Source organism: Bos grunniens, chromosome 13, assembly GCF_055505025.1.
Source record: "Bos grunniens cultivar Pamir isolate PY7600 chromosome 13, Bosgru_T2T1.0, whole genome shotgun sequence".
Classification (NCBI taxonomy): Eukaryota; Metazoa; Chordata; class Mammalia; order Artiodactyla; family Bovidae; genus Bos; species Bos grunniens.
The window spans coordinates 27,667,145-27,673,305 of record NC_141177.1 but is presented as its reverse complement, the minus strand read 5'-3'; the positions used below and the strand labels follow the sequence as shown (position 1 = coordinate 27,673,305).

At 48.4% G+C, this 6,161-nt stretch overlaps 1 long non-coding RNA gene across 1 annotated transcript; it reads right to left on the bottom strand.

The window, feature by feature from the left end:
• Positions 1–385: 385 nt before the first annotated feature.
• On the bottom strand, positions 386–2,775 carry LOC147360557 (uncharacterized). The gene is made up of 2 exons (XR_015138680.1): positions 2,718–2,775; positions 386–901 (listed from the first exon to the last, which is right to left on the bottom strand). It is a non-coding gene; the product is annotated as an uncharacterized LOC147360557 (long non-coding RNA).
• Positions 2,776–6,161: the final 3,386 nt, after the last annotated feature.

Genomic DNA, 6,161 nt, shown 5'->3' with positions numbered 1-6,161 from the left:
CTGTTCACTCACATTCCATCTCGTTATGCCCTGCGATTCAAACCTGTGTGGGAACAGTCAGAAATGACCAAGAGCCTCACTAATGAGCTGACCCAAGAAAACCTCTCACAGAGACTAGCTTAGGGCCCTTAGAAAAGTTCGGATACTCTCAAGTTTCCTGGTAACTCAGTTTTCCATCTGAATGTTATTTTATTTTTGCAATTTGGTTTATTTTTTTGGCTGAGCCACATGGCTTGCAGGATCTTAGTTCGCCAACCAGGGATCGAAACTGTGCCTCCTGCAGTAGAAGCTCGGAGTCCTAACTCTGGAATGCCAAGAAATTTCCTGAATGTTATTATTATCCAATATTGTGAGTAGGTATACATGCAATGAGGTTAATATTCTATTTTTTTTTTCAGTGTTACAGCTCTATTTTATTTAGAAGATAGCAGGAAAGTGAGAGAGAGAGAGAAAGAAAAGAGCGCACGCACGTGGGAGAGAGAGTCCGAGAGAAAGCGCTTTGGCTCCTCCTTTTATATGTTTTTTCCTCCACCTGGGCCTGCCCTATGCAAATTGGGCTTAGCCAGGAGTGCTGTTTGTTCTGCCTGAAGTTTTCACTCTGGTCCTCGGACCTTCCTTGTCTTTTAGCCACCGCCATTTTGGACTCCTTTTCCCTATTCTACCTACCTAACATTCCCCTCTCAAGAGATGGGAGGCCCAATTCTTTGGGAATAGGGGTGTCAAGGTCTTTCTGGCTACTTTCTGCTGAACTGGGGCGGCGAGGGGTATTGGGCCTCCCCCTCTTGCTAGTCTCAAGCCTCAGAGTCCTTATAGCGGTGTCCAAGGGTGTGTGATATTTTCCGTGGTCAGCTGTAGTTTTATATCTTTGTTGAACTGGCACTGCATGTTGTAGCTGGTTGACCTGGGCAGAGACAAAACAGGTTAGACAATTGACAGTACATGGAATAATCATAAGCATCATCAATATAGCATAACAAGGACTAGTAGAGACATTGGTCAATTTTAAATTCACATTGCCAGGATAGCTCAAGTCCCTCCTTGTTCAGGAATCAGAAGATCTATCTACTGTCTGTCTTGGAGTACAGTCTCTGTCAAGCTGTGTTGGCTCCTTAGAGTTATCCTGAGAAATCTTACCCCCAGAAACCAGGTTTTGGGGTGTTCATTAGAATGACACTCATTGGTATTTCTGAATAGGTATCTGAGATCTCCCAGGGGCTCACAGGTGTATCAAGTGTCCTCTTATGTTTTTTTCCACGGCTTGACTTGTGAGTATTGAATCCAGGAGTCATGTCCTGGTACCTTGACTGCTGTGGGGCTAGAAAGTATTACAGGGTAGGGGCTCTTCCATGTGGGCTGGAGTTGAGCCTTTGGGGACCCATCTTTCCAGACTTTAATTAGGACTTGAGTCCCTGGAGCATATAGTGGTGACTCTTTAGAATCTTTTGGGTCCTGGTTCATACCCCACAAGCGTATATCCTGTTGGAATTGCCCAATGGCCATGGTATAAGATTGGAGGGTCTGAACCTCTGGATCTAGGAAGAGGTCATTGACATAAACAAAAGGTCTCCCATATAGCATCTCATAAGGACTAAGACCAACCTGTTCCTTAGGGGCAATGCGGGTGCGGAGGAGAGCTATTGGTAAAGCCTCCTTCCATCCCAGGGAGGTCTCCTGGGTTATCTTTTTTATCGCTGATTTTAAGAATTGATTGGCTCTTTCTACTTTTCCTGAAGACTGAGGCCTCCAGGCACAATGGAGATAATAAGTAATGCCCAATGCTTTAGAGACCCCTTGGGTGACCTTAGAAGTAAATGATGCCCCATTGTCACTTTGTAATGACCTGGGCAGACCAAATCTTGGAATGATTTCATGGAGCAGATTTTTTACCACCTCCTTAGCCTTCTCAGTCCGGGTGGGAAAGCCTTCAATCCATCCTATGAATGTATCTATCATAACTAATAGGTATTTATACCCTTGAGAAACTGGCATCTGGGTGAAGTCCATCTGCCAGTCCTCTCCTGGGTAGGCCCCACGTCGTTGGATGGGCTGGGCCAGCTGGGGTCTTTGAGCTCCTTGGGGGTTGTTTATTTGGCAAGTGGGACAAGAGGAGACCACCTGTCTTATAGTTGTTTGGAGGCCTGTTCCTCTGAAGGACCTTTCTAGTAATCTTTGGAGGGCCTTTTCTCCTAAATGAGTAGTGGCATGTAAGGAGTTAACCAGCTTCCATTGGAGGTTTCCAGGCAGAAAAAGGAGTCCCTCCTTTTGGAACCACCCCATATGATCTTCTTGAAAGCCCTTGCTCTTAGCTTTAAGAGTCTCACCTTCAGTATATGAAGGAGTTTCTGGCAAATTAGTCTGTGGAACTAAGGTGGCAATCCCTATTAGGTCATGGTTCTGTAATGCTGCTCTCCTAGCTGCCTGATCAGCTGCTTGGTTCCCTCTTGCCACTTCTGTGTTCCCTTTTTGGTGTCCTTTACAGTGGGAGACTGAAACCTCAGTGGGCAGATGGACTGCCTCCAAGAGTCGAAGAATCTGATCACCATATTTGATTGGGGACCCTCAAGTGGTCAAGTGGCCCCTTTCTTTCCAAACAGCCACATGTGCATGTAGCACCAGAAAAGCATACTTGGAGTCAGTGTAAATGGCTATTCTTTTTCCTTTTCCCAGCTCTAAAGCTCAAGTCAGGGCTATGAGCTCAGCTAATTGGGCTGAAGTACCTGGTGGCAGAGGCTTAGCCTCTATGGTCTCAAAATTGGAGATTACTGCATACCTGGCTCTTCTTTTTCCATTCAAGACAAAGCTGTTTCCATCAGTGTACCAGATTTCCTCAGGATTGGTCAGAGGATCTTCTGACAATCCCTCTCAGGGTTTTTTCCAGTGGTCCAAGGTTTCTAGACAAGAGTGAAAGGGGAGAGAGCCCTCGGGGGTAGGGAGGAGGGTGGCTGGGTTAAGAACCTCACAAGGGGATATAGTGAGGCCTGGATTTTCCATCAGCATTACTTGATATCTGAGGATTCTTTGATCAGACATCCATAAGTGGCCTCTCCCATTTAGGAGTTGTTTCACTTGGTGGCTGGTAAAAATAGTTAGTTTGCCCCCAAAGGAGAGTTTTAAAGCATCTTCTATCATGATTGCAATAGCTGCAAGATTTCGAAGGCAGGGGGGCCAACCTCGGGACGTTGGATCAAGCCTCTTGGATAAGTAAGCTACAGGCTGAGGCTCAGATCCCAACCTTTGAGTTAACACCCCCAAGGCTATTCCCTCTCTTTCATGGACATAAAGTTGGAATGCTTTCTCTGGGTCTGGCAACCTCAAGGCAGGTGCCTGAATTAAGGCCTGTTTTAGTGTAGCCTCTGCCTCTTTTTGAGGAGTTCCCCACATCAGTGGGATTGAATCATCTCATCCCTTTAAGCTTTCATATAAGGGCTGGGCAATTAGACCATAATTGGGTATCCAGATTCTACAATAACCAGTTAGTCCCAGGAAAGCTTGCAATTGTTTTCGAGTCGTGGGGGAGGGCAACTGGAGAATTCCTTGTACCCGATCAGAGGACAGCCTCCTGGACCCGTGTGTAATCTGAACTCCCAGGTAAGTGACCTTTGTCTCGACCATCTGTGCCTTAGCACCGGAGACTTTATATCCCCTTTCTGCCAAGAAGTTTAGAACCTGAATTGCATGTTGTTGGGCACTTTTCTCATCTGGAGAGCAGATTAGTAGGTCATCTACATATTGTAATATTTTCCCATTAGGTCCCAGGTCCAGATCTAGGAGATCCCGGCTACGGGCCTGTCCAAACAGGTGGGGGCTATCTCTGAACCCCTGAGGTAATACTGTCCAAGTCATCTGTTGGTGTTTTTCTCCTGGGGCCTCCCACTCAAAGGCAAAAAGGTACTGGGATTCCTTAGCCAGTGGTATGCAAAAAAATGCACCTTTGAGATCCAAGACAGTAAACCATTTGGCACTGGGTGGGATTTCTCCCAAGATTACATAGGGATTGGGTACTGTGGGATGGAGGGGGACTACAGCTTCATTTATGATCCGGAGATCTTGAACCATTCGCCAGGTTCTGTCTTTTTTCTTTACTGAAAGGATTGGGGTGTTACATGGCGAACTGGTAGGGACCAGTAGCCCACAAGTAAGGAATTAATTTATTAAAGGCTGTAGTCCCTCCCGAGCCTCTCTTTTGAGAGGATATTGTTTCCGGTTAGGAAACCGAGTGGGATCTTGGAGGACAATGATGACCGGTTCAGCTTGGTGGGCTCGTCCAGGAATCCCCTGATCCCACACCTGGGGGTTAATTGTGTCTTCCCATAGTTTTTGGCCCCTCTCTATTGAAGGTGTAATGGGTTCTTCAGTAGTAACCAGGAGGTGTAGAGCTCTAGGGGCTGAAAAACGTCCCATCACAAGGGTGGTCCCCAGTTTAGTGAGTATATCTCTTCCCAATAAGGGGGTAGGACACTCAGGGACCACCAGAAACTGGTGGGAAAATATTTGTCCATCCCAGCAACAAAGAAGTGCTCGGGTGAATCTTTTAGTAGTTGCTTCTCCTGTAGCAGCCAAAATGGTACAGGTTTGGGAGGAGAAGGCTCTGGAGTAAGAGATCAAGACAGAGTAGGTAGCCCCTGTGTCAACCAAGAAATTCTTGGACCTACCTGCCACATCCAGTTGCACCCTTGGCTCCAGCCCCATGATGGTTATCTGTGACAGGCGGGCTGGCTGGAGCGGGCTGCTTCAGTCCTCTTGAACCATCGTGAGGGTAGGCTTGGCACTTGACCTTGAGGCTCTTGGGTCCTGAGGGCAGAGTGCCGCCCAATGTCCCAGGTGATGGCATTTGTGGCAAGCTGTTCTAGGAGACTTGTCACGGTTTGGACACTCTTTGGCCCAATGCCCCACATGTCTACAGATCAGGCATCTGTCTCGTGCCTTGTCCCTCAAGGACTTTGGGTTTGCCATAGGGCTTCTCTGGAGGGTGGCCAGCATCTGAGCATGCCTTGTCTCTTTCTTTCTCTCTTTCTCCTGGGCCTTGGCCTCTTTCTCCTGTTCTGTTGCAAAAGGTATTGGTGGCTGTCTGGACCATCTCATCTAAAGAGGCAGCAGGGTCCTGCTGTTGTAGCTACTGTAACTTAATTCTGATATCTGATGCACATTGGGACAGGAATTTGTCTTTTAAAATCACCCGTCTCTTGTAAGAGTCTAAGTCTAGGTTGGTAAACTTTTGGATGGCCTCTTTTAGTCTCTCCAGAAAGGCAATGGGGTTCTCACTGGGCTCCTGAGTTATTGCTGAGACTGGGCACAGCCCCACAAGTAATAAGCTTTTTTTATGTATTCATGGGTGGACTTTCTTAGGGGTGAGTCTTTCTAAAGCTTATCCTACCCAGAACTGTTGCAACCTGAGAGCCAGGTGTCCCCGGGTCAGGGTGCAGATCCCCAGGCAGGCTGAGGCATGACAGCCTCCTAGAGATCGAATCCCCGAGCAGGTCGAGGTGTGACGGCCTCCCGAGAATTGGGTCCCTGGGCAGGTCGAGGCGTGACGACCTCCTGGGACCCCTGGGACTAGAGGATCCCTGAGCAGGTTGAGGCGTGACAACCTCTCAAAGACGGATCCCTAGGCAGGTCAAGGCGTGATGACCTCCTGGGACCCCCCAGACTGGAGTTTGGGCATCCCCAAGATCTCTAGTGTTACCAATGCTGGGTAGAGTTAAGAGATTTGTAACTCATTGCTGGTTTGCCCACCGTGGACAGGAATAGATACAAGTTCATCCTACCCAGAACTGTTACAACCTGAGAGCCAGGCGTCCCCGGGTCAGGGTGCAGATCCCCAGACAGACTGAGGCATGACAGCCTCCTAGAGATCAAATCCCCAGGCAGGTCGAGGCGTGACAGCCTCCCGAGGATTGGGTCCCTGGGCAGGTCGAGGCGTGACGACCTCCTGGGACCCCTGGGACTAGAGGATCCCCGAGCAGTTTGAGGCGTGACAACCTCTCGAAGACCGATCCCTAGGCAGGTCAAGGTGTGATGACCTCCTGGGACCTCCCGGACTGGAGTTTGGGCGTCCCCAAGATCTCCAGTGTGACCAGTGCTGGGTAGAATTAGGGGGTTGGATATTATAGAGTATTTCCCTTCCAAGGCCAACTATTTTCTGGTTGTCTCTCAGGAGCCAA